This window comes from Somniosus microcephalus, chromosome 3, assembly GCF_052327205.1.
Source record: "Somniosus microcephalus isolate GS21.2 chromosome 3, FLI_Smic_1.0, whole genome shotgun sequence".
Taxonomy (NCBI): domain Eukaryota; kingdom Metazoa; phylum Chordata; class Chondrichthyes; order Squaliformes; family Somniosidae; genus Somniosus; species Somniosus microcephalus.
Genome location: NC_140989.1, coordinates 64,256,787 through 64,280,167, shown reverse-complemented (window position 1 = coordinate 64,280,167; position 23,381 = coordinate 64,256,787). Strand labels below are relative to the sequence as shown.

The 23,381-nt window shown below is 44.6% G+C and overlaps 1 long non-coding RNA gene across 1 annotated transcript; it reads left to right on the top strand.

Annotated features, from left to right (window-relative positions):
• The first annotated feature begins 317 nt into the window (after positions 1-317).
• Positions 318-22,904, top strand: LOC147121100 (uncharacterized). The gene is made up of 4 exons (XR_015076567.1): positions 318-2,058; positions 11,375-11,475; positions 14,790-14,874; positions 18,913-22,904. It is a non-coding gene; the product is annotated as an uncharacterized LOC147121100 (long non-coding RNA).
• The last annotated feature ends 477 nt before the right edge of the window (positions 22,905-23,381 follow it).

The following is a 23,381-nucleotide window of genomic DNA, read 5'->3' as shown; positions in this document are numbered from 1 at the left end:
TTCATCTTAGAGCAGAGAAGGTTGAGAGGCGATTTGATAGAGGTGTTCAAAATCATGAGGGGTCTAGACAGAGTAGATAGATTCCCATTGGCGGAAGGGTCGAGAACCAGAGGACACAGATTTAAGGTGAGTGGCAGAAGAACCAAATGTGACATGAGGAAAAACTTTTTTACGCTGCAAGTGGTTAGGATCTGGAATGCACTGCCTGAAAGGGTGGTGGAGGCAGATTCAATCGTGGCTTTGAAAAGGGAGCTGGATAAGTACCTGAATGAAATTTTTTTGCAGGGCTACGGGGACAGGGCGGGGGAGTGGGACTAGCTTAGGTGCTCTTGCAGAGAACCGGCACGGGCTTGATGGGCCGAATGGCCTCCTTCTGTGCTGTAACCATTCTATGATTCTATAAAACAATACTCTGTGCCATGGCTATTTAAAAGGGAAAGCAGACCGCAATCAAAGGCTACCTTCTTCACTGCTGACCTTTTTCTGCTACATGCTACACAACTTTGCATTCAAACAGGCCTAACTATGGAGCAGAGCTTATTTCATTAGAACATAGAAGGTTAAGGGGAAATCTTATCAACGTGTTTTAAATTATATGAGATATGGTAATATAAATACGGAACAAAATCTATTTTCGCTGGTTAGTAAGTTGGTAACTAGAGGGCATAAACTTAAGATCATCACCAAAAGAATGAAGAAAAGCAATGAAGAATTACTGCATAAATGCATATAGTGGACACTTCCACAGATGTCTAAGTGCTTTGCATACAGGTGTAACAGGTTGAGAAGAGGCATTTTGTGATAGACATATTTTGCCCGTCTGTTTGTATTGGGGAATATTGGGTTGTCTTACCTTGGCATATGTTTTGTTGCTGGGAAACGTCTTTCTCATCTGCACCCAGATTCTTTGGGTGTTGGGCATACCATTGATCCTTTGTATGTCGATTTCCCATGTAATCTGCACTGCTATCCTGTGGGGCGAGTGCCCTTTGGCGCCAAATAGGGAAACCCTTATCTTATCTACTTTGTAAAGGAGCTGAATGAAGGTGACTTGCTGGGCACTGCACCATTCTTCAACAACTGCAATAATATCCTGCCTCCTATTTTCTTTGTGCATGAAGAAATGAACTCAACTTGAACTTGCAGTTGCATTCTATTTACGAGTTGGAGCCATGCCAAATTTCCCACCTCCCCATTGAATAAATTCCAAGCGGATGGCCCAATCAAGGCCAAGCACTCACTTCGAATATATAATTAGGCCGACCCTTGGAAGAACCAGCAGGTGCACTTTTCCTGCAGCCCAAGCACCGAGACTGGAAAATTTACCCTCATGCCTTGCCAGTTAGATTGGCAATGAAATTAGTCATATTAACAGCAAACAAATTAATACCCATCTCCGGTACATTGAATCAACACAAGCTCAGTTATTAGTATTAAAGAACCATTTTTTGATGAATTATTATTGCCCTGGATTACTAAGCTTGTTATGCAAACTTTTATGAAGAAATATAGAGGCAAATGCTGTGATTATTCTGTGTTGAATTGTAGGACCCTAGCAATTTTATTATACTCTTAAGAACTTCAATCCTTTCACTGACCTGTTCAGCTTGAATAATCAATGTTATCTGTGATCTGCGGATTTACTGTAGCACTGCATATATTTTTTATTCATTTATATGGGCGTCGCTGACAAGGCCAACACCGCAGACACGGTGTGCCAGTAGTGTGGGGAGTGAATGTTTAAGATAGTGAATGGGGTGTGAATCAAGCGGGCTGCTTTGTCCTGGACAGTGTCGAGCTTCTTGAGTGTTGATGGAGCTGCACTCATCCAGGCAAGTGGAGAGTATTACATCACATTTTTGACTTGTGCCTTGTAGTTGGTGAAAAGACTTTGGGAAGTCAGGACGTGAGTCACTCGCCGCAGAATACCCAGCCTCTGACCTGCTCTTGTAGCCACAGTATTTATGTGGCTGGTCCAGTTAAGTTTCTGGTCAATGGTGACCCCCTGGGATGTTGATGGTGGGAAATTCGACGATGGTGGTGCCATTGAACATCAAGGTAGGGTGGTTAGACGCTCGCTTGTTGGAGATGGTCATTGCTTGGCACTTGTGTGGCGTGAATGTTACTTGCTACTTATCAGCCCAAGCCTGAATATTGTCCAGGTCTTGCTGCATGTGGGCACGGACTGCTTCATTATTTGAAGAGTTGCGAATGGAACTGAACACTGTGTAATCATTAGTGAACATCCCCACTTATGACCTTATGATGGCAGGTACGTCATTGATGAAGCAGATGAAGATGGTTGGCCCTAGGACACTTTGGGCCTAGGACACTTTTCTGAGATTGGGATGAAAGTACAATTCTGGAGGACAGTTGGATGTTAACATAGAAACATAGAAGATAGGAGCAGGAGTAGGCCATTCGGCCCCTCGAGCCTGCTCCACCATTCAATGAGATCATGGCTGATCATCCAAACTCAGTACCCTGTCCCTGCCTTCTCCCCATATCCCTTGATCCCTTTAGCTTTAAGAAATATATCTAACTTCTTCTTGAATATATTTAATGAATTGGCCTCAACTGCCTACTGTGGTAGAGAATTCCACAGGTTCACCACTCTCTGGGTGAAGAAATTCCTCCTCATCTCTGTCCTAAATGGCTTACCCCTTATCCTTAGACTGTGACCCCTGGTTCTGGACTCCCCGATCATCGGGAACATCCTTCCTGCATCTAGTCTGTCTACTCCTGTTAGAATTTTATAAGTTTCAATGAGATCACCTCTCATTCTTCTAAACTCCAGCGAGTACAAGCCCAATCGACCCAATCTCTCTTCATACGTCATTCCTGCCATCCCAGGTATCAGCCCGGTGAATCTTCGCTGCACTCCCTCCATGGCAAGAACATACTTCCTCAAATAGGGCGACCAAAACTGCACACAACACTCAAGGTGTGGTCTCACCAAGACCCTATACAACTGCAGCAAGACATCCTTGTTCCTGTACTCGAACCCTCTCGCTACGAAGGCCAACATACTATTTGCCTTCTTAACCGCCTGCTGCACCTGCATACTTACCTTCAGCGACTGGTGCACAAGGACACCCAGGTCTTGTTGCACTTCCCCTTCTCCCAATCTATTGCTGTTCAGATAATAATCTGCCTTCCTGTTTTTGCCACCAAAGTGGATAACCTCGCATTTATCCACATTATACTGCATCTGCCGTGCATCTGCCCAATCACCCAACCTGTCCAAATGATACTATTAACCTATGCTATACCTGACCTAGGAACTTGATTCTAACAATTGAAGCCAAAAGTGAAAAATACTCCATTCCCAGCAATGCTATTCCTCAACTTGATGAGCACAAAAACAGAAAAACTAGTGCAACTGTTTGAGCTGATAGATGATCCCTCATTATAAGACTCTGTATGTCATGATACCTGATATAAAACACGTCAAAGTAAATTTTCATCTTCACGCATTGGGGTAGTCTGGCATTGCGGATTGCCTGCCTCGCTATGGTAATCAATGTGCGAATCCTATAATGGGCGAGCGATCTACTCTGCCAGATTACCGCCCGTGCAGGGAAGGTGAAAGTTTCCCATGTTTTTTCTGCCTTCCTTTGTAATACATAAACCACATGAATGCTCTCCCCTAGCCCACTACTTATTCTAAATTTGTATTTGTATTGCTCCCAAAGAACCTCAGAAAGATCCTAATGCACATGATTTTATTCTGATTCTTTTCAACATCGAAAATTAGGAAGTATCTTTTAACATTTCTGCCTCATCTTACACTATTGGCCTCCCATTCCAGAAAGACTCTGTACTTCCCTAGCTAATCAAAACTAATCCCACTGGGTATGCTGCATGAAGGATTTTATTACAGTGTATGCCAGCTAAAATTTACCAGACCATTGATGTTATGGAAAAATCATATACACCTAATGTTTTATAGCTGCTGCTGTCATTTTATCATATTCATTTGAGTCTGTGATAATCATTTTCTGACCATAAATCTTAGCCTTGAGCTCTGAGCCAGTATGGCCTTCACTGTCTTGGCCTTGATCCGATTAATAATGTAACTGTGCTATCTGAGCATAACAGGCAATAGCAGATGCCATAAAAAAAGTCAAGTAACCATGATGTGTATTAAGTCACTCTTCGTCACACATGTGACATGTCATCAGCTCACTATGAAGCTGAACTCCAGTATAACATGCACAATAAACTCATCTTAGTTCAATGTTGATTTAAAATAGTAAAACTGAAATTATTTATTATATCACATCCATACAAATGCGGTGTCACACTTCCAATTATAGATTAAATTTGTTCACATTTGAGGCCCCTTCAAGGATATTTAATCTTGGGATTTTTTTAATTAACAATTCTAAGCAATTTTTCTTGTTCTTGAAAGCAAGAGTGTTATTCATTTTATGGCACGTGTTTGTGAATTTTGTGTTCATTAAAAGGTGAAGATTGATCGTGTTGAGAATAGAACCCTGGGATCTTGATTGGGCCGGATTTTAACTCGGAGCGGACATCCGGCGGGAAACCGTTCCGGTGAATTGATTTCCTGCTGTGCAGAGACAGTAGGTTGCCATGGCGATTTTGGCCGCTGGGCCTCATTCAGATGCCGCCGGTCCACTTCTTACCTGGCACAGGAGTGCAGAGGGTGCAATGTGGCTGCTGGCAGGTGAAGATTGGGCAGCCATTGGTCCCCGCTGGCTTCAAAGTAAGCGGTGGTGATGGAGTTTAGAGAGGGTTTCAGGGGAGGGAAGGTGGGGGGGCAGAGTCCAGGGCAGGGGAAACCACGGCTTTCCTTCTGGGGTTCAGAGGAGGACAGTTTTAGACTTACCAGAAGGGCCTTTCCTGTCTTCCGACTAGCTGCAGACCTGCTTCTATCTATCGGAAAGAGCACGGCGTCTTAGGCCCTGGATAAAATTGCATCGGACCCTACTGATGTAAAAAGACCCCAATTTGCATACATTTACCAGGTTCTTGCCTGCTTTAGGCAGGCGCCCCATCTGCCTGTAAAGTCCTGTAGATTAATAACACAAATGGTTGGAAATAGTTGGGAGCTGAGTGGATAAGTAACCTGCTCAGTTTTAATTGCCCATCTGCTGTAGGGTTAAAATCGACCTTTAAGTATCATTTAATCACTGCTTCCCGAGTTAGCTCATCTTCTTAGTGGAGCACTCCATTCTGAGTCAGACGGTCGTGGCTACAAGCTCCACTCCAGGACCTGAGTACATAATCTTGAATGACACTCCAGTGCAGCACTGAGAGAGTGCTGCATTGTCAGAGCTACTGGTCGGAATTTTCTGGGGTGGTAGCGGGCGTGATCGGAGGCAGGTTGGGTGGGAAAGTTGTTATTTTTGGAAGCGGGTCAGGTACCTGCTGTCATCCTGCTCCCACGTGCCTTTCCCCCAGGAGCGTCTTGTCAGCGCGGACCTGACCCGACTGGCAGAGGCGGGCAACCCAATTTAAATGATTAGTTGCTAGGTGTCAGACCCTTAATATTAGTTTTAACCTTACCTTTTAAATTTAACTGTATGGCTATGGGAAACACGCTGCTCGGGAACCACATCTGTCAACCTGGGACGGGAGTTCAGTGGCCATTGCTCCAGCTGATTAGTTGATACCATCAATTGTACAGTAAAAGCTCCCACCTGACAGATGATCACTTTCCTCAGCAGAAGCTGTTTCTCACTGCATTCCCAGCATAGATTCTGCAGGCTGCAGTCTTTCCAGCAAAGTCTCCATCCAGTGTCACCTCATTGGATGAACCTCTCTCACCATTGACAGATTGCTTCTGTTATCTCTACTTCACCTGCCAGCTATTCCATCAGCATGGATGTCGTTTATACTTTCTCACCTTGGTCCTCAGAATCGGACCACGATGAGCCCCAAAACTAGCAGCACCAGGCACACCAGCAGCACCAGCAACAGCACCACCAACTTTCTCCACAATCACCTGATGCTGCACAGGACAGAGGGCATCAGTACCCGAGCACATTGCGGCCCGGGAGGCCAGGGATGGCCTCATCATGGCACTAGCCCACAGCAACATCATAAAGCATCCTTGCAATGACAAAGCCATTCCTTTCAAACTCATCACTATTGCTGGAGGTACCGTTCTGTCTCACCATTCACTGCAACTCATTAAGCCACTTACAAAGTTGCACACAAATCTGTCCAAGATCGGAAAGTGTTGAAAATAAATAATTTTATGTTTGACAGCACATTAACGGAAACTTTACATAAACATTGTGGCTATCTGCGTTGGTGCTGGGTGTGCTTATGTCTGGTGACGGTGCACCCTCAGAGGCTGGAGTCTCCTCTGAGGAGTCCTCTTCCTCTTCCTCCTGGACAGTGGGGCATTAGGGGTGGGGGGTGGGTGGTGGGGGGGGGGTTGCCTCTTGATGGACCTGTAGGAGAGTATAGTGATGAGTTAGATATGTCATATGAAGAATGGGTGTAGATACCATTATGCACATGATGACCATTCACTGGCTGATGACATAAGTCCCCATTTGAGTAACTGATGTATGCCATTCAATAAGATCATGGCTAACCTTCTACCTCAACTCCACTTTCCTGCACCATCCCCATATCCCTTGATTCCATTAATATCCAAAAATCTATCGATCTCTGTCTTAAATATACTCAACAACTGAGCCTCTACAGCCCTCTGGGGTAGAGAATTCCAAAAATTCACCACCCTCTGAGTGAAGACATTTCCCCTCGGCTCAGTCCTAAATGGCTTGACCCCTTATTCTGAGATTTTGACCCCTGGTTCTAGACTCCCCACCCAGGCGAAACATCCTCCCTGCATCTACCCTGTCAAGCCCTGTTTCAATGAGATCACCTCTCATTCTTCTAAACTCTAGAGAATATAGGCCTAGTCTACTCAATTTCTCCTCATAGGACAATCCCCCCATCCCAGAGTTCAGTTTGGTGAACCTTCATTGCACTCCCTCTATGGCAAATATATCCTACCTTAGGTAAGGAGACCAAAACTGTACACAATACTCCAGGTCTGGTCTCACCAGGGCCCTATATAATTGCAGTAAGACGTCTTTACTCTTATACTCAAATCTTCTTGTAATAAAAGCCAACATACCATTTGCTTTCCTAATTGCTTGCTGTACCTGCATGTTAACTTTCAGTGATTCGTGTACAAGGACACCCAGGTCCCTCTGAACACCAACATTTCCCAATCTTTCAACATTTAAAAAATACACTGCTTTTCTATTTTTCCTACCAAAGTGGATAACTTCACATTTCTCCACATTATATTCCATTTGCCATGTTCTTGCCCACTCACTTAGCCTGTCTATATCCCCTTGCAGCCTCTTAGCATCCTCCTCACAACTTACATTCCCACCTAGCTTTGTATCTGCAGCAAACTTGGATATATTACATTTGGTCCCCTCATCCAAATCATTGATAAAGATTGTGAATAGCTGAGGCTCAAGCACTGATCCTTGCAGTATCCAACTAGTTACCCCCAATCCCATGAGCCCTAATTTTGTTTAATAACCTCTTGTGTGGCTCCTTATCGAATGCCTTCTGAAAATCCAAATACACCACATCCACTGGTTCCCCCTTATCTATTCTGCTAGTTACAACCTCAAAAAACTCTAAGCTCTAACAGATTTGTGAAACATGATTTCCCTTTCATAAATCCCTGTTGACTCTGCCCAATCCATTATTATTTTCTATGTGCCCTGTTACCACATCCTTAATAATAGATTCTAGCATTTTTCCTACTACTGGTGTCAGGCTAACTGGTCTGTAGTTCCCCGTTTTCTCTCTGCCTGCTTTCTTAAATAGTGGGGTTACATTTGCTACCTTCCAATCCGTGGGAACCATTCTAGAATCTATGGAATTTTGGAAGATGACAACCAATGTATCCACTATCTCTATAGTCACCTCTTTTAAAACCCTAGGATGTAGGCCATTAGGTCCAGGGGATTTATCGGCTTTCAGTCCCATTAATTTCTCCAGTACTATTTTTTTTACTAATACTAATTTCTTTGAGTTCCTCATTCTCGCTAGACCCTTGGTTCTCCACTATTTCTGGGAAGTTTTTTGTGTCTTCTTCCATGAAGACAGACACAAACCGTTGGATTTTACCAGCCCTGAGGATGCGGGTTTGGAGGCAGGACTCCTGGCAAAATCAAAAATATGGGAGCAGGTCCCGAACCCGCTCCCAACCCGCCTCCAAACAATCTTCCCAGGAGTTGGGTCCCTGATTTGTGCAGGGACCCGACTCTGAGCAGCAGGAAGAGGATTATAGCCACTTAACTGCCTGTTAAGAGGCTTTTTCCTATTTTGAGACTTCTGCTGCGGGCTTCCCGACATTGGGGAACCCCGCCAGGATAAGTGAGGCGTGCTGTGGGTCTGTTGTAATGTTTGTGTATAGATGGCAGCTGCAGAAGTGGTGTGAAGGATCCAATGGCACACTGGTGAGTATCAGAGGCAAGGAGATGTTGGGAAAGTCATTTTTAATGTTTTTAGATTTTTCAGTAGGTGACAAGTTTTGAAGTGTGGATACATTGGGAGAAGTGACAAATTGCTTCTGTAACCTCACCTGCAGCTGCCATCTGGTTTATCCAAAGGAGAGAGTCATTGGAGAGTCTGGGTGCAAGGGCTCACCTTTGTATAGCGATTGTCAGTGTTTGACAGCACCTCAAACACTGACAAATCATTTGTCAAAAATAAATGGTACATGTTCCTTTAAGAAAATCGCAAATGAAGCATCATCAACTGATGTCACCTGACACCGGCTTTCCTTTAATTGGCCGGCAAGTCCGCGGGGCAGGCCTATTACAAGGCCAATCAGCGGAAAATAGCGTCTGTGCATCAGACGTCGCTGGGAATGGGACTGGAACCCGGAAGGCAGCAGTCCCGCCCCCAACTCGTCTCAGCAGGTAAAATCCAGCCCAAAGTATTTGTTTAATTCCTTATTCCCCATTATAATTTCTCCTGTCTCAGCCTGTAAGGGACCCACATTTACTTTCGCTAACTTTTCCTTTTTACGTACCTATAGAAGATTTTACAGTCTATTTTTATGTCTTTCGCTAGTTTACTCTCATTCTATTTTCCCTTTCTTTATGAATTTCTTGGTCCTCCTTTGCTGAATTCTAAAATCCTCCTAATCCTCAGGCTTACTACTATTTTTGGCAACATTATAAGCCTCTTCCTTTGATCTAATACTATCTTTAACTTCCCTTGTTAGTCACAGTTGGACCACTTTTCCTGTGGGGTTTTTGTGCCTTAAAGGAATGTATATTTGTTGTAAATTATGTATTCATTCTTTAAATGCTAGCCACTGCTTGTTTATCATCATACCTTTTAATGTAGTTACCCAATCTACCTTAGCCAACTCTAGAGGGATGGGTGGACGTGCAAGATATGTTGGTGCAAGTAAGCTTGTGCAGGGGTAGGGTAGGGAAGGCAGAGTGATGGGGATGTGATGAGAGGCACAGCAGGATGAAGGTGAGTGTGGCTTTGTACTCACATTTCCTGATCTAATGAGATAATTGAAATATTCGTGGCACTGCACCCAGGTCCTCCTGACCACATCGCTGCTGGTGATCTCCTCTGCAATCTGCAACCAGGCTGTTTTGGTATCCTGGGGAAGTCTCTTGCACACATTGGAAGGGAAGAGGACCTCCCTGTGTGCTCTGACTCCCTCCACAAGGATATGGAGGGAGTCATCAGAGAACCTGGGTGCAGCCCTCTGCCTCTGTGCAGTCATTGTCAATGTTGGTAGCACTCCAATGCTGTAGTGTTCCATTGACATTCAAATCCAATGTGGCCATGGCCCCTTTAAAGATCCCAGCTGACAACACGTCATTGATGACGTCACCAGACCCGCACCATTTAATTGGGCCGGGTAATGCACAGGGACGGCTTAATAGGCCCTATAGTTCCTCCACTGTCCTGGCCATCATTTCTCCCTCAACCATCAAAAAGATGATTAACTGATTGCTTTTCGTGGGCTCTTGTGTATGAATAATTGGTTTGCTTACATAACGGTGGTTGCTGTGCTTCATAGTAATTCAGTGCATGTGGAGCATTTTAGGATGTTTTGAGAGTTGTAATAATGAGCTGCATAAATTTTTGTTTCCATTTTTCAACATTGCTGGTGTCCTGCAATGCGAGCCTCCCGTGTGTGTTACTGGTAATTCCACTTCCCACAGACCTGACACATCTATTTCAAACATGTAAAATTAATCATGAGCCGAGCATTTAACAATTGGCTGCAGTATGCTGAGTTAAAGCATTCATTTAAAGACATTTACTCTCAAATAATAAACAGAATATCTTTCTTGTGACGGTGGATTCCAGGCATTCTTTCAATCTTACAAGAACTTTTGGGTTCTGGATAAAAGGATCATCGTAATTCATAACTCACTGTCATCTGTGAGGTACCTTCTGTTTCTTATGCTGTACAGGGTCCATTGACAGTAACCTCTTTAACTTTAGTTGTTGCCATTTTACTATCTCCTATTATTTTTCATCTTACTTCTTTCATGCTTCAAATGTATTCAAGCTGCCCACATGCTTTTCTTGCAAGGCCCCAGCCCCACCAAATCAATTGAGGGAGATTGTTCCTTTGCGTGAAACGATCTTGCAAGTTTACAAATTTTACTGTCAAACTGCACATAATTCCATCAGTGCATGATGATATAATCACATCTCCAGTCATGTTTCTTGGATTTTCTTGTGATAAACTGCACAACAAGACTCTTGTGGCTAGAAGTACTTCACAAAACATATGCTTTAAAAAGAGAAAGTTTTGAAAATGTGCAGCGTCAGTCAGGATCTGAAGAAGAAAAGTAGGTTAACCGTCTCTATCCTCCACCCGAGACCCTTCATCAGTACTCAAGACAAAGAGTCATTCTGATGGAAGGTCCTAGTTGAAGATACTGATATCCTGTGCAATTCTAGAATTTCTGTTTTTATTGCAAATTTCCAGAATTCATGTTTCCCCTTTTTTGATCTCACAAAATATTTTGCTGCACTAGAATGAACTGACTCTGCAGCCCCGATTTTAACCTGAGGCGAGAATGCGGCGTGTGGGGGCCAATGCAGGCGGCAAACCATCCAGACCCCCACAGTGTGAGGCCCAGGAGATTTTAACTCAGATTTTAACCTACCGACTAATTAGCTAAAGCGCGCATGTGTAAGAATTGTGCCGGAAAAATGAGAACGGATCACTAGATTGAAGGCCTAGGCGTTCCATTCAGGGGCACATCTTGAATTCCCCAGTGCAATGGAAGTTGAACCATGTTTTTATTTTTGTTCTTACTCCCCTAAAGAGAAATAACTCACTGAGAAATATTGATTTTCTTCCTTTTAGGTTTCAGAAGGAAATTCTGGGGTTTCTGTATTTTAAGATGGCACCTGCTGTTAACTCAACGGACTGTTAACTCCAACTTGTTGTCAGACTGTCTCATGAAGGTATGTATCCTCAATTATGCCAGGGTACCCTCAATCATGTTTGAAAGGGCAACCGTCAGCCAATTTTATGCTGGCGTATTCAAATTTACCAATTCTACACTAATTAAATTGAGTATGGCAATCAATTAGTACAATTACAACTATATTCCAAGCAACATTTGTAATCTCTATTTCACATAGCAAGTAGAGTCTCAGCAGGATTATACTGTTTGGCTGCTCCAGGACATTAGTTTTTTTAATGCTGTAACTTTTAGAAGGGTCCCGATAGTGTTCTGAACTGGTATGTTAGATACCCTGTTTGTCTAGCTGCCTTGTGAGGTCATCCCTAGCTGTCAAGCAAGTGTTTTCCCAGTCTTCAGTGTACGTGCTTTGATAAAAATTCTCAAAGGTGGAATTCATTCAAAAGTCACAGCCTGTGTAACCTCTCATAAATTTTCAGATGAGTGAATGCCATTTTGGCATCAAGGAGGCTACAACCTCTGGTGAAGCTAAACTAACACTGAGAAATCTTTTGAAAAAACAAAAAGCCTTGCATAGTATCAGTTCTGGAAACTTTAACATTTTAGTCAATACTTTGAGCATAAGCTCTTCAAAATTCTATGCCAGCTGTGATAAGGTTGTTAGAGAATGCCCGTTTTAACTCGTGCCATGTTTCATCCGTGTCATGTGAAATTCTATGGCAAATCAAGTGAATTTAAATTTTTATAAAAGTGGCTAAAATCAATTTATAAACTAAATGTGACAGAAAAAAAGCCCAGAATGTAAAAAAAATTGTAGGTTTGTTTTCACTGACTGAACCAATGGCCCCAATATTACCGGGGTGGTGGGGAGGAAGCGGCGAGGTAGTTTTGCGGTCGGGAAACCCGGAAGAATGGGTTTCCCTCAGGTCCTGCTGAATTTAACGGTAGGACATGATCACCATTTTTGGGCCCCGATATTTACTGGGATGGGATTTCCAAGCTGGTGGGGTATGGGGGAAGGAGATCTGGTCGGTATCCCCGAACGCTGTGGAGTTTTAGCTCCGTGGCGTGTGTGTTTTTTTTAACCGGTTCCCCGCCCGAAAGCCAGCCTGATTAACAGGCTTGGCTCCTTGATGGACAGGGAATGCTGCAGCCCAGGAGCAGCTAGGTTTCCTGCTGCTCGCAAGTAGAGATGGTGAGGTTTGGACTGTCAGGGTGTGATCACGGGGAGTCGGAGGGAGATCAATGAGATGGGGGGTCAGAGGTGAGATGGAAGGGCGGTCAGGGAGAGATCGGAGGGGAAGATGGGTGGGTTCGGGCGAGAGTTGGTGATTGTGGGGGGTCGCTGATTGCAGGAAGGGGGAGGTCAGTGATCATGGAGGAGCTGGTGAACGCAAGGGGGTTGGTGATCATGGGAGGGGGTCAGTGATCACAGGAGGTTTTGGTGATCGCAGGGGGCGGGGGTCTGATCACTGGGGAGGTTAGCAGGTTAGCTTGGTGGGCTGGGGGAAGCAGTCCTGCTCCTCCTGGCCCACAAGCAGTTCTGGAAAAGCCCTTACCTGTTCCATGCAGCAGCCCTCATCTCCCTTTAGCTGCCGGGTTTCCCGAGGCCTGGGAAACCTGGTCGGCCAGCGTTAAGCCTGAAAAACAAATAAAATCTTAGGCACGCAGCCTCATTAAAAATATTTAAATGAGCGACCCATATCCTGGGAGCGGATTGGTCCCCCCCACACCACATCTCACCTACGTTAAAACTGGAAGTACGATGGTTCGAGGCAAGTTGGGTTCGGGCTTGAGATTTATTACATCTTTACTTCCCACCCGATGTAAACCCACCCATTTTGGGGGGTTAAAATTCCCCCCGCCCCAATGGTTCTGTAGTCCAATTGTCAAAAACATTTTTTTTTATTCATTCTGGGGACATGGGCCTCGCTGGCAATTATTGCCCATCCCTAGTTGCCCTTGAGAAGGTGGTGGTGAGCCTTCTTCTTGAACCACTGCAGTCCGTGTGGTGAAGGTACTCCCACAGTGCTGTTGGATAGGGAGTTCCAGCATTTTGACCCAATGAGCATGAAGGAACAGTGATACATGTCCAAGATTGATTAGTGTGTGTCTTGCATGGGAACTTGGAGGTGGTGGTGTTCCCATGCACCTGCTGCCCTGATTCTTCTAGGTGGTGGAAGTCGTGGGCTTGGGAGGTGCTGTCACAGAAGCCTTGGCGAGTTGCTTCAGTGCATCCTATATATAGGACACACTGCAACCATTGTATGCCGATGGTGGAGTGAGTGGATGTTTAAGGTGGTGGATGGGCTGCCAATCAAGCAGACTGCTTTGTCCTGGATAGTGTCGAGCTTCTTGGGCGCTGTTGGAGCTGCACACATCCAGGCAAGTGGAGAGTATTCAATCACACTCCTGCCTTGTAGGTGGTGGCGAGGCTTTGGGGAGTCAGGATGTGAGCCACTCGCCGAAGAACTGACAGAACTGTTAATTTAGTGGAGAAAAATACAGACAGGTCAATCAGGGCACGAAATGACACCGCTGGAAGTGAGACCAGGTGGAACTTCTGGCAACCATATCATAGCGGCATAAATCATGGGGTCAAGTAAATTAAATAATGAGCGATGTACAGGCTGTACAAATCCAGCTTGCAATGCCATAGTTATGCTGGAGAGCCAGGAAATATGTGGGGAGATGAGAGAACCGTTCCTAATGTCCCATATATGATTGGAACACAGAGGGGGAGGCACAGAAAATCAATATGGGAGAGGTGGAGAAGCAGAGCAGCAGCACTGGAGGAAGGAAGAAAGCTGAAGTTCAATGATGGCAGGTAAAGCCAAGAGAAGAGCCTTAAATTCAGGGACTCTGACCGGGATCTCCTCTTAACAAGAATACAGAGCAGGCGGGACAGGCTATGTGGAAGACCCGTTATGCACGTGGTGTGTACTTTGTGGAAGAAGATGGCTGTGGCCATGAGTACCACTTCCTCGGCCCCCAGGATTCCGTTGTAGTGCAGGACGACGTTTGACAATTTCACTAGAACAGCCGAGGTAGCTACCTGCTCTACCTTGACATTACCTTACAGTCTTTTTATATATGTGGCACTGCTTCACTTATAACACTCACATGCTGTAGGACTGTACTCTGAACCCATGATCCCTGCTCCCATCAGTACTTCACCTGCTGCCTACAAATTCTCCATTTCTCACCGAGTGCCATGAATAAACAAGTCTCCCTAACTGACAATAGCTGTCCTTTGTTGCTATCGGCCTCACGCGTTGAACTGTTATTACAAGAGATTCTGCCCAGCCTTCACTGCTATAATCGTGTCTTAGTCTCTTTTCTTCTCACTTACAGGAGAAGGTGGTGTATAATGTTTGTGATTCTCAGGCCACAGTTGGTGGTCACCCTGATGTGAGACCTCTGACTCCCTACATAAAAGGTAAGCACTTGACACACTTGACGTCCTGGGGAGCCATATGGCCGATCTAGTGAGGACAGGGAAGTAGTGGCTGCTGCAGGTTTGTCTAGACCATCTACAGCTTGCCTGAATATTAGTAATGTAAATACACTGGCATGGAGCAGGATTAAACGGAGTGGACTTGAACATAGTGTTTTATTTGGGAATTTGGAATGAGTGTGAATTTGGAGAAGAGGGGGAGGGAGTTGTTGCTTTTTGACTACATTACTTGTTACCGGTAGATATTTAATTTCAGTACCCTTAATTTAATCTAGATCAAGTAAGTAGTCAAGAAACTAAACTGTAAACTAAGTTACCTAAATACAAAGTTAATTAAATAAAACAAGGTCATATAGGGATGGCAGTGCAGGTGGTGTGCCGCAACTGCAGCGTGTGGGAGTTTGTGGAGAGCATTGCGATCCTGGACAACCACGTTTGCAGTAAGCGCCTGCATCTTGAGGAACTTCAGCTCAGAGTTTTTGAGCTGGTGTCTGAGGTGCAGACATTGCAGGGCACCAGGGATGGATTGAGTTACCTGGACACTTTGATCCAGGAGGCAGTCACACCCCTTAGGTTAGGTAGTGGTACAGGTCTGCTTAGTAGTCAGGGACAGGAGGGGGACTTTAATCTACATATAGACTGGGCAAACCAAATTTGCAGTAATAGTGTGGAGGATGAATTCATGGAATGTATGCAAGATAGTTTTCTAGATCAGTATGTTGAAGAACCAACTAGGGAACAGGCTATTTTAGATCTAGTATTGTGCAATGAGAAAGGGTTAATTAATAACCTTTCAGTAAAGGAGCCTTTAGGGTAGAGTGACCATAATATGATAGAATTTTATATTGAGTTTGAAAGTGATTTAGTTAAATCCGAAACTGGGGTCTTAAATCTAAACAAAGCAAACTACGTAGGTATGAGGGGCGAGTTGGCTACGGTAGAATGGGAAACTACATAAAAAGTTATGATGATAGACAAGCAATGGCTAACATTTAAAGAATTAATATGTAATTTATAACAAATATACATTCCTTTAAGGCACAAAAACCCCACAGGAAAAGTAGTCTAACTGTGGTTAACAAGAGAAGTTAAAGATAGTATTAGATCAAAGGAAGAGGCTTATAATGTTGCCAAAAAGAGTAGTAAGCCTGAGTTCAGCAAAGGAGGACCAAGAAATTGATAAAGAAAGGGAAAATAGAATAATAGAGTAAACTAACGAGAGACATGAAAAAAGACTGCAAAAGCTTCTATAGGTATGTAAAAAGGAAAAGATTAGCGAAAGTAAATGTGGGTCACTTACAGGCTGAGACAGGAGAAATTATAATGGGGAATAAGGAAATGACAGAGAAATTAAGCAAATACTTTGGGCTAGAATTTCCCAGGGCCGTGGAAGCGGGAATGGAGGCGTGTGGGGTGTTAAAATCATGAAATCGGGGGGGCACGAACCCATCCCACCCCCAACCCGCCTCCATGCCCGTTTAACAGGAGGCGGGTACCCGACCTGTGCTGGGAGCCGCCTCCCCGAGGCGGGAAGGGGATTAGTGGCAATTAACTGCCTGTTAACAGATAGTTAACAGGCAGTTTTTAGCCTAATCCCTATTTTTATCCCTGAAGTGGGGCTGCCCGATGGCTCCAAACCACGGCAAGTTAGCGAGGCGACCGTCGGGCTGAAGGACTTGGAGGGTTCGAGATGTCCGGTGTTCAGGTGAGTGATGGGTGCATGAGTGCAGAGGTAAGTGTGTTTGGTGTGTATAAAGTGTTTAAATAAGTTTTACTTACCTTTACTTACCTTTACAGCCTTCCTTCCTTCAGGTCTCGGAAGCCCCTCATCTCACTGGCACAGAAAGCAGAATGGCCGCGAGCTGTCAAAAGTTGCAGCCTCTGCTTTCTGTTCTGGAGAGATCTCTAAATCAGCCTGAGAGGAAGGAATTAACTTAGAGTACAGATTGTCAGTGTTTGACAACTTCAAAGAGCTGTCAAACGCTGATATTTCATCTGTCAAAAGCTCTTGACAGATGAAATGTCTGTCTGTGACATCACCTGTTGTCGGGTGGCCCCTAATTGGCCTGCTGAGCCCGCTGGGCAGGCTCAACAAGGTCAATCAAGGGAAAATCGAGTGGGTTGGCCACAACTTGATGGAGGCGGGACTACAACCCCAAAAGTGGGAGTCCCGCCTCCTACTCGCCTCCATTGATAAAATCCAGCCCTTTGTGTCTGTCTTCACGGAAGACGATGCAAAAAATCTTCCCGGAAATAATGGAAAACCAAGGCTCTTGCAAGAATGATGAACTGAAACAAAATTAGTATTAGTAAATAAGTCATACTGGAGAAATTAATAGGACAGAAAGCTGATAAATCCCCATGACCTGATGGCCTACATCCTAGGGTTTTGAAAGAGGTGGCAATAGAGATAGTGAATGCATTGGTTGTCATTTTCCAAAATTCCATAGATTCTGGAATGGTTCCCGTGGATTGGAAGGTAGCAAATGTAACCCCCGCTATTTAAGTATGGAGGGAGAGAGAAAACGGGGAACTACAGATCAGTTAGCCTGACATCAGTAGTAGGGAAAATGCTGGAATCTATTATTAAGGACGTGGTAACAGGACACTTAGAAAATAATAATAGGATTGGGCAGTCAACACGGATTTATGAAAGGGAAATTATGTTTGACAAATCTGTTAGAGTCTTTTGAGGTTATAACTGGCAGAATAGATAAGGGGGAATCAGTGGATGTGGTGTATTTGGATTTTCAGATGGCATTAGATAAGGTGCCACACAAGAGGTTAATAAACAAAATTAGAGCTCATGGAATTGGGGTATTGTACTAGCATGGATTGAGGATTGGTTAACGGACAGAAAACAGAGAGTTGGAATAAACGGGTCATTTTCAGGTTGGCAGGCTGTATTTAGTGGGGTACCACAAGGATCAGTGCTTGGGCCTCAGCTATTCACAATCTACATCAATGATTTGGATGAGGGGACCAAATGTAATACATCCAAGTTTGCTGATGATACAAAGCTGAGTGGGAATGTAAGTTGTGAGGATAATGCAAGGAGGCTTCAAGGGGATATAGACAGGCTAAGTGAGTGGGCAAGAACATGGCAAATGGAATATAATGTGGAGAAATGTGAAGTTATCCACTTTGGTAGGAAAAATGGAAAAGCAGAGTATTTTTTTGAATGGTGAAAGATTGGGAAACGTTGGTGTTCAGAGAGACCTTGGTGTCCTTGTACACAAATCACTGAAAGTTAACATGCAGGTACAGCAAGCAATTAGGAAAGCAAATGGTATGTTGGCCTTTATTACAAGAGGATTTGTGTATAAGAGTAAAGGCATCTTACTGCAATTATATAGGGCCCTAGTGAGACCACACCTGGAGTATTGTGTACAGTTTTGGTCTCCTTACCTAAGGAAGGATATACTTGCCATAGAAGGAGTGCAACGAAGGTTCACCAGACCGATTCCTAGGATGGGGGAATTGTCCTATGAGGAGAGAGTGAGTGGGCTAAGCCTATATTCTCTAGAGTTTAGAAGAATGAGAGGTGATCTCATTGAAACATATAAAATTCTTACAGGGCTTGACAGGGTAGATGCAGGGAGGATGTTTCCCCTGGCTGGAGAGTCTAGAACTAGGGGTCATAGTCTCAGAACAAGGGGTCGACCATTTAGGACTGAGATGAGGAAAAATGTCTTCACTCAGAGGGTGGTGAATCTTTGGAGTTCTCTTCCCCAGAGGGCTGTGGAGGCTCAGTTGTTGAGTATATTCAAGACACAGATCGATAGACTTTTGAACATTAAGGGAATCAAGGGATATGTGGATAGTGCAGGAAAGTGGAGATGAGGTAGATGATCAGCCATGATCTTACTGAATGGCGGAGCAGGCTCGAGGGGCCGTATGGACTACTCCTGCTCCTATTTCTTATGTTCTTATGTTCTTAGGATCATCTACTTTTCAAAACTGCAGAGGAACTGTCATGGTAGCTGTCTAATATTATAACATCTCTTCATTTTCTTTTAGTTTAGATAATCCAACCCAACTGAGGCAGAGGAGGAAGAACAAGGCCACCTCCTCTCCACTAACCGCATATTCACCCAATCATTCACCTTTCTCTCTCACTCACCACTCCAGAAAAGTCCACTTGGGGGAAGACTCTGGATATTTCTGCTGAGGACTTTTGATTGGGCGTGACTCAATAAATGAGGTTGCTGGAGGAGTCAGAGGTGAAATGGGATCAAACAATGGGGAGTAGAGGCTCTGCAGATGTTAGCCTGTGGACTCGGATCTCAGGAGTCCTGCCCAAAAAGGAAGAATGCTGGATGAGCAGTATTCTTATGTGGAGGTACTGAAGACTATCTTGGAGGATATGGCACAGATGACAGAGGCCACAGCCGAGTTCAATGCAAACTTCAGTGCCAATATCCAAGAACTCAATGCAATAAAGTGCTGCCGAGAGTAAGTGCTGACACCATGAACATCTGCATCTGTCCCACTTGACCGAGAGGCCTGCAGACCAGTCAGTGCATCTAATATTGGTGCTTTCATCACTAACCTTCAGACCTTGGGATACATTCAGAGAAAATAATGGCAACTTGCTTCTGAGAGCCCATGGGCAACACCTCTCAGGGTCTGGAGGATCTGACTGATACCATCAGGTCTGACCACCCACTGATCAGTGGGGACTCAGATCCAGGACCCAGCACAAGTAATGTGGCTACAGTCCACCTTCATGACACCCTGTCCTCTCCTGATAACAGCTCATGTGAACTTTCCAGCCAGCCCTCTCAAATGCAAGTGGCAAGATACAGGACCAGGCTGCCTATGTACCTGCAATAGTACTGTAGCTTGCTGAAGAGTCTTCCTGAGATTCAGAACAGTTACCTCCACCTTTGATGCCCTAGTCCCCATTAAAACCATTGCTCTCTCTCAACCTGGTCGCTCCCCCGGTAGGGCCCTCATCTCTGCTCCCTTAAGTCCAAGGAATGCAGACTTGACCGGATATGGCGGACAACTGTTTTAGCCATTCATCGCCAGATCTGGCTGGACCACATAAAGCACTATTGGGTCCTACTCTCCTCTGCCAAAATTGCTCACTATTCCAGGATCATCCTGGAATGCAAAGTTAATCCCCGACTTCTCTTCTCTACTGCAAACCGTCTTCTTAATCCCCTCTCCCCTGCCTCTTCCAACCTCACCTCCAACAACAAGTGTGAGGAGCTCATGGACTTCTTTGTTATTAAGATTGAGACCATCAAGATTGAGTTCAACTGCCTCTGCCACTTCCCTCTCTTCTCCTAACCCACCGGGCCAAACTTCCTCTAAGGTCCCCCCCACCCCCGCCACCCCCAGCCCTAGCCCTGAACTCGCATCTTTCTCTAGTTTCTCTCCTATCTTCCGTCATCCCCTCTCCTTGCTCATCTTGTCCATGATACCCACTTTTCTGCCCGCACAACTTACTCAAACCCCTGAATTAACTGGAAAGCCAACATAAATTGCTACAGAGAAACAGCAGACCCACCTCCTGCTCCCTTGACCCTACTCCCACTAAACTGCTGACCACCCAACTTCCCTTCCTGGCCCTTATGTTAGCTAATATTGTGAATGGTTCTCTCTCCTGAGGTACTGTCCCTCTCCCCTTCAAATCTGCCATCATCACCTCCTCTCTTCAAAAAAATAACCCTTGACCCCTCTGTCTTTGCGAACTACAGCCCCATCTCCAACCTCCCTTTCCTCTCCAAAGTCCTTGAATGTGCTGTTGCCTCCCAAACCCATGGCCATCTTTCCCGGAACTCCATGTTTGATTCCCTTCAGGTTTCCGTCCCTGCCACAGTACCAAAACGGCTCTTATCAAAGTCACAAATGACATCCTATGTGACTGTGGTAAACTTTCTCTTCTCATCCTTCTCGACCTGTCTGCAGCCGTTGACACCATCCTCCTTCAAAGCCTCTCTACCGTCGTCCAGCTCTGTGGGACTGAACTCGCCTGGTTCCATTCTTATCTATCCCGTTGTAGCCAGAGAATCACCTGCAATAGCTTCTCTTCCTGCTCTCGTACTGTTACCTCTGGTGTCCTCCAAGGATCTATCCTTGGCCTCCTTGTATTTCTCATCTACATGCCACCCCTCGGTGACATCATCCAAAAACACAGCATCAGTTTGCACATGTACGCTGACAACACCCAGCTCCACCTCACCACCACCACTCTCGACCCCTCCACTGTCTCTAAATTGTCAGACTGCTAGTCCGACATCCAGTACTGGATGAGCAGAAATTTCCTCCAACTAAATATTGGGAAGATCGAAGCCATTGTCTCTGACTCCATCCCTCTCCCTAGCATCTGTCTGAGGCTGAACCAGACTGTTTACAACCTTGGTGTCGTATTTGACCCCGAGACCACATATCCATGCCATCACTAAGACTGCTTATTTCCATCTCCGTATCATCGCCTGACTCTGCCCCGCCTCAGCTCATCTGCTGCTGCAACTCTCATACTTGCTCTTGTTACCTCTAGACTTGACTATTCCAATGCACTCCTGGCTGCCCTCTCATCTTCCACCCTCCATAAACTTAAGGTCATCCAAAACTCTGCTGCCTGTATCCTAACTTGCACCAAGTCCCGTTCATCCATCTGCGCTCCACCAATTTTGGTCTCTTGCGCACCCCCAATTTTAATCGCTCCACCATTGGTGACCGTGCCTTCAGCTGACGAGGCCTTAAACTTTGGAATTCCCTCCCTAAACCTCTCCGCCTCTCTACCTCTCCTCCTTTAAGACACTCCTTAAAACCTACCTCTTTGACCAAGCTTTTGGTCATCTGCCCCAATATCTCCTTAAGTGGCTTGGTGTCAAATGTTGTTTGATAATGCTCCTGTGAAGCGTCTTGGGGCTTTTTACTACGTTAAAGGCATTATATAAATCCAAGTTGTTGTTGTTTTGTTGAGGGTCTCCTTGGTCCCAAGAGGCTCATGATGCCACAGTACAGTTAAGCAACATTGGCATCCCTGGCTTTCAGCACCTAGACCTGAATTTTGCACTGGGGTCCTACGCAGGACCCTGATTTGTGTAGAAAAACAGCCTGTTTGAGGTGGGCACACTACTCATCCATTTACAGACACACCTGAATATGGCATTGAGGCAAGCCTTGGGTATCAATGGATGGTTGAAGGGCCGCCACGATTTTCAACTCCTAGTTTCCAGTTTGTCATGCTCAAAATGAACGGTCGTGGGTTCAATTTCTCTCCCATCTTTAGGAGAGTGAGAAATTAAAATGGGAGAACAATTTAATGTAGATAATGTTACAGTAAACTAATTTCTATAATTATCAAGATTATCTGGAAAACTTTACTGAATTTTTAGTTTCTTTCGTCAATTAATGACTTTAATCAATTTTCTATCATTTTTCTCCACACTATGAGGATGGGATTGATTATGTGTGCTGATAGCAGACACATTTAAAAGTTCCTGTTAATTTTTACAATCCTCAAGAAAGGGGTCTCTCATTGCAACAAGCACTCTGTTTAGAGACCGGTCTGGGGGTAACCTGCAGCACCAGCAAATAGTGAGTATCTGAGACTGAAAGATACTTGGACCTGGCACTCAGCCCTATGTCTGTCATCTATCATTAGAGCTGCTGGTCAGTGAAAAAGAATTCTGTACTCTGTACTTATTCTGTGGCAGATGATTGTCTGAGACAAGGTTTTAACAAAATAAAAACCCATGACTAGCAGCAGATTTACCATAGTTACAGAAATAAAGCTGTATTTACAAAGAAAGATGTGGTATGAGTATCATTACATCAGCAAACAAAATAATAATATTAGTGATAAAAATACAGGAACAAATAGGTTATTACATTTTTGCAATTTCTAATTATCTGGAACATAATCAGCAGTAATATGGTAATCAAGTCTGTGCTCTTTTACAGTCTATTGTGAAAACCAATCTTGGCTTATCTCTGAAGACTTTGCTTTTCCCATTGTATGTTCATAAGTAAAAATAAACTTTGAGATCATGTTTCCGATAAGTGATGTTGATATATTATACACAGACCACCAGTATAGAGAGACCACCTAATATCAATCCCAACTGCAGGCTAAGAATTCAAACGCAAGCTTTGATTCAGGCACCACCTGTCTATCGTGGCCACCTAATGTCAGTCCTAATGCTATACACATGGACCTTTGTAACCTTAACCATATAACTATTTAATAGTAGTCTCAGGATAAAGCAATGATCCATATTTAAACCTGCTTTTATGCACAGACTTAAATAATGCACTGCCTGTGGTTGCAAACAAGCTGGACATTAAAGGAGTGGCATCCCTTTCTATTGAGGAAGATGCCAGGCTGGCGATGGGGAACACGCAGGGTAATGTGAGTGCAGTCTGTGACTCCTTGGACCCCAGAGAAACCTGCAATGCATGTAAAGCCTAGAGCGCTCTCCTTTGCTTGATCCATCGGAAAGGAGATATAGGTGTTCCTTCTCGGCTAG